The sequence below is a fragment of the Abrus precatorius genome, unplaced genomic scaffold, assembly GCF_003935025.1.
Source record: "Abrus precatorius isolate BTA unplaced genomic scaffold, Abrus_2018 Scaffold11, whole genome shotgun sequence".
Taxonomy (NCBI): Eukaryota; Viridiplantae; Streptophyta; class Magnoliopsida; order Fabales; family Fabaceae; genus Abrus; species Abrus precatorius.
In genome coordinates, this window is record NW_020874303.1 from 9,515,364 (window position 1) to 9,529,750 (window position 14,387).

General features: G+C 36.9%; 2 non-coding genes across 2 annotated transcripts; one reads left to right on the forward strand and one right to left on the reverse strand.

The window, feature by feature from the left end:
• Positions 1 to 1,366: 1,366 nt before the first annotated feature.
• Positions 1,367 to 1,473, reverse strand: LOC113856703. Its single transcript, XR_003502935.1, has one exon. It is a non-coding gene; the product is annotated as a small nucleolar RNA R71 (small nucleolar RNA).
• A 9,369-nt stretch (positions 1,474 to 10,842) lies between these two features.
• Positions 10,843 to 10,947, forward strand: LOC113856704. The gene has a single exon (XR_003502936.1). It is a non-coding gene; the product is annotated as a small nucleolar RNA R71 (small nucleolar RNA).
• The last annotated feature ends 3,440 nt before the right edge of the window (positions 10,948 to 14,387 follow it).

Sequence of the window (14,387 nt, forward strand, 5' to 3'; positions counted from 1 at the left end):
TTCTTCGTCGTCTACCTTTCTGGGTTTCTTTTGTTTAAGTTTTCCCTTTTAGTTATGGGTTTATTTATCATGTTTTTTTATAGTTTGTTTTGTTATGAGTAACTAAACCTATAGCTAAGGCTATGGCGGATCCTACTACAAACTTTATGTGATTTTTACTTTAATGTTGGTATTGGTTTTTCTTTAATGTTTGGTTTTATTCTATTGGATTATATTGTGTATGTTAAGATTTGATCACCCTTAGCATCTCATAGTTAGTTGCATTGTAGGCGATTGTACCACATGTAATTAACGGAACTATAGAATAAAACGAGATAAGGGGCTAGGTTAATTACACTTAATTCCTTTCTTTCGGCCATTATTGAATTAACAAACTCATAGGATCTTCGTGCTTTCTCGACCAATTACCTTGCATGATCATTGGGGGTGTTTCCTCAAGAAAAAGAATATTTACATTGCATACTTATTGGGTGTTAATATAACTAATTATGAGTGGTTGGAAAATATTTGAATACCAATATCAAGATTAAATTAATTAGAACATAAAGAATTGTAGAAGGTGAACCCATAAGTCCTAGGCTCATCTCATCTGATTTCTCTCATACATCGTATTACTGTTCTTTTAATTTATTGTTAACATTAAGCTCCATTTTTGGTCTATTACAATCTCGTTATGTTTAAACAATCGAATCAAGCTATTCTTGGTACTTGAAAATAATCTCTGTGGGACGATAACTTGAGAACTCTTTTTGAAACCCCTTTATTACTTTTTGATGGGTACACTTGCCAACAAACAAGTATTTGGCACCGTTGCCGGGGATTAGCTTTCAATATCAAAGAAAATTGAGTATTTGGTTGATTTAAACATTTTTATTTTTATTTTGTTTTATGCTCACTTGTTCTAAACCTATTGTAGAACTTGCTTTTGATTCAGAAATCGAGAAAACTGCACGTAGGCTAAGGAAAGAGTGTAGAGAAAAGAAAAAAAATGGCAGAAGAACTACCAATCATGGAGTACATGACACCCACTACTGAGGGTGATGCTGGGAGCATTGTAGCACTTGACATAGAGGCCAATAATTTTAAATTAAAGCCGGCCTTGATCAATCTAGTCCAAAATTCCACACTATTTTTGGGGTGACCTAACGAAGACCTTCACCTTCATCTGAAAAAGTTTCTCTGACTCACGGATACCATTAAATACAATGGTGTCATTAAAAATGCTATAAGGCTTCGCCTCTTTCCATTCTCTATCACGGAAAGGGTGAACACATGGTTCTCCACACTTCCATCTAATTCAATTACAACATGGGATGACCTGACACAACAATTCTTAGCCAAATATTTTGCACCATCACTCTCTGCGAAGATGATGACAGAAATCTCTAATTTTCAACAATATGAATCTGAATCTCTATTTGAGACGTGGGAGCGCTTTAGAGAACTTCTAAGGAGATGCTCACATTATAGTTTCCCTGTGTGGAAGCAAATGCAGATTTTCTATGCTGGACTCTCATCTTCTAATAGAGCTATAGTTGATGCAGCTGCTGGAAGATCCTTCCTATCTAAAGGGCCAACTACGACCCATACATTGATAGAGAAGATAGCATCTAGTAATTTTCAATGACATACAGACCATCATCGAAGCAAAAAAAAAAAAAAAAAGCCTACTAGGTAGAGAGTAGCAATTCAATAACAAATAAGCTGGAAACTCTGTCAAAGCAAAGAGAATTCTTACTAAGGGCACAAGATCAATTAGCAAAACCTCCAGAGAGGAGGCTAACTTCTTGGGCAACAGTTACAATTCTGGACGACATAGCAAACCCATGAACTCATCAGAGAATAGCCAAGGAGGTCAAAATTCAAATGTTTATCGCCCTCCCCATATGCAATCTCAAGGGATAAGGAGAGAAAGGAGAGAGCCCTCAACCTTTCAATTGGAGTAGAGAATTTCAAAGCTTGAGTCCCAGATGGAATAACAAAGTCTTCAGATAGAGCAATAAGCCCAAACAATGGACAAAAAGTTTTCAAAAATAAGCTTTGGTACATTCGAGATAAAATCTCAACTGGGACAACTTACAAATTTGTTGACTCAAAGAGCGCTAGGGACGTTGCCCTCCCAGCCTGAGCCTAACCCCAAAGAACATGCCAAGGAAATTACATTGAGAAACGGGAAGACGTTACCTGAAAACGTGCCAAAGTCGCAGAATATAGCTGTATGTACGCTCGTGCTCCCTCATATGCACGGCCACACTGACGCTGTAGAAACAGAACAAGAAAAGAAAGAAGCACCATCAACAATGTCCAGGCCTGAAGAACTTCAAATCCCTTTTCCACAAAGGTTGAGAAGCAGTCAGAAGGGCCCACAGTTCAACAAATTCTTTGACATTTTGAAGAAGTTGCACATCAACATACCCTTTGTGGAGGTCATCTCTCAAATGCCCAAAAATGCTAAGTTCCTCAAGGAAATATTAAGCAATAAAAGGAGGTTAGAGGAATTTGAAACTGTAAGGCTTAATGAGGAATGCTCTGCAATCCTTTTGAAAAAGTTACCTCCAAAACTTAAAGACCTAGGGAGTTTTACTATTCCTTGTACTATGGGTAGCTCTTATTTTGATAAAGCCCTATGTGATTTAGGGGCTAGCATAAATCTAATGTCTCTCTCTCTCTTTTTAGAAGGTTGGGTATGCAAGAACCCAAACCTACCTCTATTTCTTTGCAGTTAGGAGATAGATCCATCACTTACCCAAGAGGTATAGTAGAAGACGTCTTGGTAAAGGTAGAAAAATTCATTTTCCTTTCAAATTTTATTGTACTAGACATGGAGGAGGATAATGCGGTTTCCATTATTCTGGGGAGACCATTCTTAGCCATTGGAAAGATTATATACATCCAGCAAGTGAAGCTCACGTTGAGGCTAAATGATGAAGAAGTTGTTTTTAAAGTTTTTGATTCTCTTAAACACCCTTTTAGTTTTGATTCTTGTAATTTTATTTCTGTAAATGATCCTTTTTCCTCTTTAGACTCTGTACAATTAATTGATAGGTTGAGGGATGATACTCTAGAGAAAATTCTCATACTTGAATAAGTTACTTTAATAGAAACAAAGGAAGTAATAGATGAAATTTTGGCTATGAAGAGCGAGAATCAAAGTCGATGGTTGGCGCCTAGGCATTTTGAAAGTATGGGAGCACGAGATATTCAAACTCCTAAACCATCCATTGAAGAACCTCCTGAATTAGAGCTCAAACCCCTTCCCTCTGATTTTAAATATGCTTTTCTATCTCCTCCCTCTTCTCTTCCTGTAATAATTTCTTCTAAATTGATAGATATTATGGATGAGAAATTGATGAGAGTCTTGAAGGAGAACAAGGAGGCCTTTGGGTGAAGCATTCATGACATCAAGGGTCTTAGGCCTTCCATTTGCACCCACCGGATTCACTTGGAGGAGGAATTCAAACCCAAGGTTCAACCTCAAAGGAGACTTAACCCTAGTCTAAAAGAAGTAGTAAAAAAAGGAGGTAATATAGTTATTACATGCTGGTATTATTTTTCCTATTTCTGATAGCCCTTGGGTGAGCCTTGTGCAAGTTATACAAAAGAAAGGAGGAACCACAGTTATGGAGAATGAGCAACTAGAACTTATTGCCGTAAGAAAAGTAACTAGGTGGCAAATGTGTATAGACTACAGGAAGCTAAATGAGGCCACCCGGAAAGACCACTTCTCCCTTCCCTTTATTGATCAGATGTTAGAAAAATTAGCAGGGCGTGAATTTTATTGTTGTTTGGATGGTTATTCGGGTTACATGCAAATACTTGTTGGATTAGAAGGTCAAAAGAAGACTACTTTTAGATGCCCTTATGGTACTTTTTCATATAAACAGATGCCGTTTGGTTTGTGTAATACCACCGCGACATTTCAGAGATGCATGATGGCCTTGTTTTTTGATTTATTAGAAAATTGTATTGAGATTTTTATGGATGCTTTTTCTGTTTACGACAACAATTTTGATAATTGTTTGCATAGCCTTGATTTGGTTTTACAAAGATGTAAAAAGGCTAATTTGGTTTTAAATTAGGAAAAATGTCAGTTTATGATTGATGAATGCATTGTTTTGGGACATAAAGTTTCTAGTAAGGGTATAGAGGTAGACCTTACTAAGGTAGAAGTTATTGCTAAACTTTCCCCTCCCACATGTGTTAAATCTATTAGGAGTTTCTTAAGGCATGCAAGGTTTTATAGGAGGTTTATTAAAGATTTTTCAAAAATAGAAAAACCTCTTTCTAATTTGTTAGCTAAGGGTATATTGTTTAAATTTGATGATGCTTGTTTACATGGTTTTAATACCCTTAAGAGTAAGTTGATTGATGCCCCTATGGTTATTTCTCCTGATTGGTCTTTACCCTTTGAGCTTATGTGTGATGCTAGTGATACAGCTGTTGGAACAGTTCTGGGCTAGAGGAAGGACAAGATTTTTCAAGCCATTTATCATGCAAGTAGAACTTTGGATGGAGCACAACGGAACCATACCACTACTGACAAGGAGATGCTAGCTGTGATATTTGTATTTGATAAATTTTGCCCTTATTTGACTATGTCTAAAGTCATTGTTTATACTAACCATTCTACTCTTAGATATTTGATGGCTAAATAGGATGCTAAGCCAAGGATTATTTGATGGATTCTCTTGTTACAAGAGTTTGATGTAGAGATCCGAGATAAAAAAGGGAGTGAGAACTATGTTGCTGATCACTTATCTAGATTAGACCCCTCACTTATCTGGGGCATCTGATGATGGTTTATTTTAAGGTGTTTAAAAGATTTGTCGTAAATCCTCATCAAAATTTAAACAAATTAATGTAGTACTAGGGTAACCCTAGATTGTCTCCCATGAACATTGGTTATTAATCTTCATTAAACATGTTGAAGGCATTAATTAAACAAGCAATTAAAATGGGGGGGGGGTTTTGTGGTTTCAAATTAAAATAAAGAGCAATGAGCAAATGAGTTTAATTAATTCGAACAATAGAAAACAGCAATCCGTAGTTCATCCACATAAATTCTATCCTCATTCCACTCAAGATTTAACATTCATCCTCTCTTCATGAATTAGGTTAATTTAACAAGAGAAAATCAACCTTATGGTCCCAACGAAATTACGCAATTTGTTAGGCTCTAATCTCTCATCCCAAAATTACGCAACCTTATAATTAAACCTAGGATTAAGCAACCCTTAGTTTAGAATCTCCTTAAAATGAAATTTGGGTTAATTGAGCAATACCCCCCTCATTCACCATTAATTCAATTCAAGAGACAAGGAAGAAGTAATTCATGAAAGAAAGGAATTATATTATCATTAAATTCAAGGAACTCAAGAACCCATGTGAATTCACTAAGGATTACACAAAGTTAGCCCTCCATGGAAATGGGGGTCAAAAACGCAATTGGGAAATGCAGAAAACTCATTAACATTAATGTAAAAGCAAGAGAAATGAGAAACCAAACCCTAGGTTGGACCCTTGGCTGTCACCCAAGGTTGCCCTAAGCTCTGGAAAATATTCTAAATTGAGTAAAAAAGAGAAAAGGTTCAAAAAGTGTAAGAACTCCTACCCTAATTTGGTAAAAATCTATTTATACTAAAGCTGGCGCCCTCCAAAGTAGTTACTCTCATTCTTTCATAGTAAACACACGCAGCATCAGTTGAGTTTTTCCTCTCTGGAGTGATTACTATGAATATTCATAGTAATCACGCGCAACACTGGGACATTTTGGACTCTCTGGAGTTGTCACTATGAATTTTTGATAGTAACTACGCGCAGCACCTTCAATTTTGCATGCTCTGGAGTGACTACTATGAATATTCATAGTAACCACGCGCAGGTTTGGTTGATTCTGGGCTACTGTAGTTGTCACTTTAAGCTTTGAAAGTGATCACTTTGGTCCCTTTGCTGGAAGTGGCTTGCTGTAGTTGTCACTATCAATATTGAAAGTAGTTACTTTCAACTCAAATTCCTCAAAATCCAATAATTCTTCAAAATAAGCTTGGGGATTCCTGCCATATTATTCAAATGATCAAAATATGTAAAATAAACTATCTAAATTCATGTAAATTAACAAAAAACTAAGAAAGCTATATTATTTAGCCTAATTGGAATATTCATCTTATTTACACTATCTAAGTCTATTCTTTTCTATAAAAAGTAATAAATGATGTATAAAAATGTAGTAAAATGTGGACTCATCACAACCCCAAACTTAAACTTTTGCTTGTCCTCAAGCAAACCAAAATTCAAAGACTAAAGGAAAAAAGGTTGGACTTTTCCAAAAAAATTTTCTCAAAATTTTTCTGTTCCAATCTTTTAACTCTAATATGCACTTTCTCCATTTTAAAATCATGGAGTCATTCAACAAAGAAAGCACACTCATATCAATTAATTTTATGCAAAGTCCCATATAAGTGAAACAAAAATTCAACAAGGTTCATCATACTTCACACAATGCCAAGAAATTATCTGGCTCACAAGGTGGTGTTTCACTCTTCACTCATCAGTGTTTCAAGCTAGGTATTTTCCCTCAACACATGCAAATTGCTCTACCCTACCATATGCTTGCCCATATTCTTAATCTCCTTTGCCTTAATACAATGATTTACCTATCAAAAGGACTTGGTTGGTCACAAATAGGGATAGGTAAGGTTCAATTTGATCAAAGAGGGTCAAAAGCTCAGATGGGTTTTCAAGATAAGGGAATCCTCTTGAGTGAGTGAATACAACAATTAGAATGAAATGCATCAAATGAGGTAGCCTAAGAGGTTCAAGCATTTTTCACCTTGCTTTTCATCATTTTTTTTTATTATGTGAAGATCTCTTCAATCTCATGGACCTTGCTTCATTTTATTTTCTTTCCTTTTTCATTCTTTCTTTTATGATTTATTGGACTTTGGCAACCACTTTTTTTTTTTTTGACATGTATTTTAACATGTATATTGTTCACCACCCCAAACTTGAGAGGTTGCTTGTCCTCAAGCAACTACCATCAAATTCAACACCCCAAACTTGGTATTTGCATTCACTCTTGATGTTACTCAAAAGAAATACGTTCTTGATGGAAGAAAAAAAATGTTTTAGCAAACTAAGTTTTGGCAAAAGAAGAGGATGTAATGCAATAAGGTGCAAAGGTGGGCAATGGTGAGTGGTTGTGTGTGTGTAAAGGGGGCCTCAATCATCTAGATAAAAAATTGCATAATGCATATTAAATTAAGAAGCAGGGCAAGTTCTAGAGAATAGATGCAAAATTACATGAAGCATACACACAGAAAGATAATTAGGGGCTCAATTCTCTACCATGGTAAAAATGGTGATAATTACTTAACATCATGTGAGGATAAATCACCTTGCAAGAAAAGATATTCAGCATGGCATGGAGAGAAAATTATTTACAAAAGTAGAGTGTGTTCATGAATTGAATGAAAATTGCAATAAGAGTCTAAGATTGGGATTACAAAATTTGGTTCAATTAAAAGAAAAAGAATAAAAATATATTTTTGTATTTTAATGTATAATTATGCAGGAAAAATAAGGTTAAGAGTATATGAAATAGAGGTAAAGAACTTCACCCCCCTTTCATGAATGATAGTGCCTTAACTCATGGGCAAAAAAATGATGCTCCTCTTGATGGAACTGAGGGCATTCTCTGCACAAAGAGATAATAAATTCAGCACCAGCAGAACAAAATAACTCAAACTCAGATAATATATATAAATAGTATGAAAGAGTTAAGTTGTTGTTCAGAGTAGAAGCATTAAAGGGAAGTTAAAGGCAGGGAAAATAAAAAGAAAAGTGTACTAATTACAAGGAAATTGGCAGAAAAAAAAAATATGTACAATGAAAGATAAGGTTAAATAAATAACAGAAATAAAAGTTTAAGACTATATTGCATCCTCATCAGCGCTGGAAGAGAGGTCATCATCATCAGCTGCATCAGTATCAGTGTCCTCATCATCCTGCCCCTCTGCTGCTGCAACTAGGTCTGGTACTGGCTCACCCTCAGAGCTGTTATCTTCCTCTTGGCCTTGGGTGCATTCTTCCTTGGAGTGTTAGCCATGACTCGGGATTTGAGTTCAAATGCAGTGCAAAAGTGCAGGGAATTGATGTTCAATTGCAAGGAATTCAATTCGAGGGAGTGGGTACTCAGGAAATTAGGGGAGGAGTGAAAAATTTCTCAGAAATGAAGAGTGAGAGTGAACGTGAAACAGGTCCTATTTATATAAAAATGTTGGGCGTAGTTACTCTCAATAATCATAGTAGCCACGCGCAAGGGTTTTATAAAAAATGGGGTGTGCGTGGTTACTATGAATGTTTAAAGTGACCACTACAGAGGCGCCTTGTTAAGTTGTTTTAAAAGAGGTTGCGCGTGGTTACTATGAATATTCATAGTAACTACGCGCAACAAATGTTCAAAAATTGGTCTCTGTAGTGGTTACTATGAATGTTTAAAGTGACCACTACAGAGGCGCCCTTCATGGGTATTTTCTCAGAGTGCTACGCGTGGCTACTATGAACTTTCATTGTAGCTACGCGCAGACCTATGAATTCAAAAACTTTCAAAGTGGTCACTATGAAAATTGAAAGTGAGAACTATAGAGAGCAAAGTCACATACCTTGGTGGAAAGTGACCACTATGGCTTGGGAGAGTGATTACCTTCATGGCAAACTTCAAAATTCTTTCTAAAGTAAATGCTTGGTGCCATGGAAATGATTATTCCTCCCTCTCTACTTGGACTTCATGAATATATGCACAAATTGAGTCCAAATACATCAATTTTTCCTCTACAAAAATTCTGAACAAATCATCAATCAAATAATGAGTCCACAATTCATGATTAGTAATACAGCTTAAATGAAAGGATGCTTATTGAAATCAAAAGAGTACTAGAAAGTGCTATAAAAACTGTGAGTTGCCTCTCACAAAGCGCTTCTTTAACGTCACTAGCTTGACGTGTGAAGTGATTTACTCATGACAGGGGCCTTGGTTGAAGGAAATGATAGGAGAGTACACATCCACCTCTTCAATCTCCTCCAAGAGAATTGAGTTCTAAAAAAAAAAATGCTTCAGGCAATGTCTATTCACTGTGAAACTTTTGCTAGTGGATTCACTCTTGATTTCCACTGCACCATTAAGAAACACTTGTGTAACTGTGGATGGACCAATCCACCTGGAATGCAGCCTTCCAGTCATGAACTTGAGACATGAGTTGAATAGAAGCATCTTTTGACCTATACAGGACTCTCCTCTACCTATCAATTTATCATGATACTGCTTGGTTCTCTCCTTGTAGGTTCTTGAGTCTTCATATGCTCCTAAGTGCAGCGCTTCTAGTTCTTGGAGTTGTGGCCTCCTTTTCCTCTGAAGCTGCTTCACTAGTTTAGTCCCCTCTTTCAACAGAATTTTGTGCATGCACAGGAGAGGGCTAATACCAGGAATGTCAGCTAAAGTCCATCCAATAGCTCTCTTGTGCCTTTTAATTACTTCCAACAATACCTCCTCTTGATCGCCTTCAAGCTTGGTGGAAATAATGACCGGGAGCTTCTCATAATGTTCTGGTAGGGGCTTCAACTCCAATGTGGGAGGTTGCTCCACAGAAGGAAGTGATTTGGCACTTTCATTTGACAAAGTCTCCTCACTAACACATCCTCCACAAGTCCAGCTGGATGTGCTGTGCTCCTGTTTGCTAGCTGGATGATGACACCTGTGGGCTCTCCTCTTTGTCTACCACTTTTGGTTGACATGGTGTGGGCATAGGTGCAGGCCGCTCTTGGCTCTTAATCTCTTCTCCTTCACCTTCTGCAGCTAGAGTGCAACTAGGATCCTTCTCCTTAGGCATTTCTGGCTCTTGCATCACCTTACCAGATCTCAAGGTAATGGCACTCACATTCTTTGGGTTTGTGACAGTTTGTGCAGGGAGATTGCCTGAGCCTTGAGATTGAAGTTGATTAAGGGATGAAGCAAGTTGACCCATTTGATTCTCCAAGGTCTTGATACTTGCTTGAGTCTGTTGCTGGAAGGCTTGACTCTGTTGCTGGAAATTGAGATTACTCATGGTGAGTTGCTTCACAAGGTCTTCCAAAGATGACTCACTCTTTTGAGGTGCAGGAGCTAGTGAAGGGGAGGCTTGATGGTGTTGTTGAGATGAAGATGATGGATGGTGATGTTGCTGGGCTGAGTATGGCTTGTTTTGTCCAGCTTGATGTGGTTGGAAATGGTTGTTGGTTGGCTGGCTAGAGCCTTGATGCTGTGCATTTCCTCCCCACCTTAAGTTAGGATGGTTCTTCCAACTGGGATCATATCTATTGGAAGATAAATCCCAGCTTTGTTATTGCTACAGCTGTTGAAAAGGAAATTTATTAGCATAAATATTAGCAGCGTAAGCTTGAGGATTACCTTCCAAGGATTCAGTTTCTTGCAATGTGGGGCAACTATCAGTGAAGTGATTTGTAGATGAACAAATCCCACAAAGCATTGCTGGAATGGATGGAGGTGGAGGTGTATATGCAGCAGAATTCTTTTGGATGGATGCCAACTGTTTTACCATCGAAGCCAACTCATCTAGCTTATGCTCCAGCTTGTGTGAATCTGAAGTTTGAATTTCATGGACACTCTGGGACATGATGGAGTTTTGACTTGTAGCAAACTGTTGAGAGTTAGCTGCCATATTCTCAATAAAAGTTCTAGCGGCTACGGGAGTCTTGTCAACCAGGGCTCCCCCACTAGCTGCGTCGATCATGCTCCTATCCATTGGGTGTAAGCCCTCATAGAAGTATTGGATTAGGAGTTGGTCACTTATCTGATGATGGGGGCAGCTAGCACAAAGTCTCTTGAAACGCTCCTAATATTCATACAAACTTTCCCTCTCCAGCTGCCTAATACCACATATTTCCTTTCTTATTGAGGCAGCCCTTGAAGCAGGGAAAATTTTTTCCAGGAACAATCTCTTGAGGGTGTCCCAACTTGTAATAAAGCCAGGTGGAAGATAATACAACCAGTCTTTAGCCAAATCCATAAGAGAGAATGGAAATGCCTTCAATTTGACATGCTCCTCCGGAACACCTTGTGGTCTCATTGTAGAGCAAACAATATGAAATTCTTTGAGGTGTTTATGCGGATCTTCACCTGCAAGACCATGAAATTTAGGCAAAAGATGGATTAGGCCAGTTTTAAGAACAAAAGGGGCATCCACATCCGGGTATTGGATACATAAAGTTTGGTAGGTCACGTCCGGTGCGGCAAGCTCCTTAAGTGTCAAGTCATTTTTTGCCATTTCTAAAGGTTCAGAATTTAAAGAATGCAGAGAAGAATATATAGAAGATGGAGAAAATGGTGAAGATGGTTCCTCAATATGTGCAGAATTTTGTCTACTAAGGTTCCTAAGATTTCTATGGAATGTCCTATCAATTTCAATATCTGGAGGATATAAATCTCCCGGATTTGATCTGGTCATTCATTAGGAATTGTCTATGGAAATTTGAAAAGAAGTAAACTAATGAAGCAGTAAAAATGCAGAAAAATTCAGATGACAATTATGCAGAAAAAAACTAACATCTAAGTGCAGTAAAATAAAGTATTAACACCAAACAGCAAAAACAGAAAGAAATTGCAAACTAGGGAATGAAAATAGACAACACACAAACACAAATTCTGCAGAATTATGCAGCAGAAACAGGGTAATTGCAGCAAATGAAAATACAGTGTGGTAACTAAAATGCAGAAATCAGAATTCAAACAATATGCAGAAAACAGCAATTGATTCTACCTAAATGCAAGATATCTCTACTTACCTATGAAACTACAACTATATTAAAGTATTCACAATGCAGAAAACAAAAATGAAAACAGAGCAAATAACATGTTTATGAAAAATCGACACCAATGTTCCCCGGCAACGGCGCCAATTTAATGATGGTTTATTTTAAGGTGTTTAAAAGATTTGTCGTAAATCCTCATCAAAATTTAAACAAATTAATGTAGTACTAGGGTAACCCTAGATTGTCTCCCATGAACATTGGTTATTAATCTTCATTAAACATGTTGAAGGCATTAATTAAACAAGCAATTAAAATGGGGGGGTTTTGTGGTTTCAAATTAAAATAAAGAGCAATGAGCAAATGAGTTTAATTAATTCGAACAATAGAAAAAAGCAATCCTTAGTTCATCCACATAAATTCTATCCTCATTCCACTCAAGATTTAACATTCATCCTCTCTTCCATGAATTAGGTTAATTTAACAAGCAAAAATCAACCTTATGGTCCCAACGAAATTACGCAATTTGTTAGGCTCTAATCTCTCATCCCAAAATTACGCAACATTAGAATTAAACCTAGGATTAAGCAACCCTTAGTTTAGAATCTCCTTAAAATGAAATTAGGGTTAATTGAGCAATACCCCCCTCATTCACCATTAATTCAATTCAAGAGACAAGGAAGAAGTAATTCATGAAAGAAAGGAATTATATTATCATTAAATTCAAGGAACTCAAGAACCTATGTGAATTCACTAAGGATTACACAAAGTTAGCCCTCCATGGAAATGGGGGTCAAAAACGCAATTGGGAAATGTAGAAAACTCATTAACATTAATGTAAAAGCAAGAGAAATGAGAAACCAAACCCTAGGTTGGACCCTTGGCTGTCACCCAAGGTTGCCCTAAGCTCTGGAAAATATTCTAAATTGAGTAAAGAAGAGAAAAGGTTCAAAAAGTGTAAGAACTCCTACCCTAATTTGGTAAAAATCTATTTATACTAAAGCTGGCGCCCTCCAAAGTAGTTACTCTCATTCTTTCATAGTAAACACGCGCAGCATCAGTTGAGTTTTGCCTCTCTGGAGTGATTACTATGAATATTCATAGTAATCACGCGCAACACTGGGACATTTTGGACTCTCTGGAGTTGTCACTATGAATTTTTGATAGTAACTACGCGCAGCACCTTCAATTCTGCATGCTCTGGAGTGACTACTATGAATATTCATAGTAACCACGCGCAGGTTTGGTCGATTCTGGGCTACTGTAGTTGTCACTTTAAGCTTTGAAAGTGATCACTTTGGTCCCTTTGCTGGAAGTGGCTTGCTGTAGTTGTCATTATCAATATTGAAAGTAGTTACTTTTAACTCAAATTCCTCAAAATCCAATAATTCTTCAAAATAAGCTTGGGGATTCCTGCCATATTATTCAAATGATCAAAATATGTAAAATAAACTATCTAAATTCATGTAAATTAACAAAAAACTAAGAAAGCTATATTATTTAGCCTAATTGGAATATTCATCTTATTTACACTATCTAAGTATATTCTTTTCTATAAAAAGTAATAAATGATGTATAAAAATGTAGTAAAATGTGGACTCATCAGCATCTTGGTGTGCAGATTTGGTAAATTTCTTGGTTGGTAAAATCTTTTCTCATGGACTCCTATCCTCACAAAAGATAAAATTTTTATCTGATGTTAAATACTATTTGTGGGGAGAGCCTTATTTGTTTAAAGTTTGTGGGGATAATTTGATTAGGAGATGTTGATAAATCCACATTTTATTGGATTTTTACTTGTCTTTTTAGTGTTCTTTAATAGAAAAAGTAGACTTAGGGAGTGTAAATAACATGGAAACATTATTTTGATCAAATATAATAGGTTTCTTAATTTTTGGTTAATTTACATTGATTTAAATAGATATAATTTGTAATTTTGATCATCTGGATAATTGTGCAGGAATTTCTAGGATTCATGGCAAGCATATTCCACTTGTGAAAGATGCCAAAGAGCGGGAGGAGTAATTACCTGGAGACAGGAGATGCCTCAACAACCCATTTTGTATTGTGACATCTTTGATGTTTAGGGTATTGACTTCCTCTTTTGACTTTCTTTATAAACTTCTTGCTGTTGATTATGTCTCGAAATGGGTGGAAGCTAAGGGCACCAGGACTAATGATGCAAGAGTTGTTGCAGATTTTGTCCGTAGCAACTTGTTTTGTAGGTTTGGAATCCCTAGAGCAATTATTAGTGATCAAGGAAGTCATTTCTGCAATAGGACTGTGGAAGTCTTGTTGAAGAAATATGGAGTTGTACACAAAGTTTCTATTGCCTATCACCCACAAACAAATGGACAAGCTGAGCTCTCTAATAGAGAAATCAAGAAAATACTTGAGTGAGTAGTGCAGCCACATAGGAAAGACTGGAGCCGCAGGCTTGATGATGCCTTGTGAGCGCACAGAACTGCATTCAAGACACCCTTGGGAATGTCACCATATAGGGTGGTCTATGGAAGAGCTTGTCATTTACCAGTTAAGGTGGAACACAAAGCTTATTGGGTAGTGAAGATTTGTAATATCCATTATGA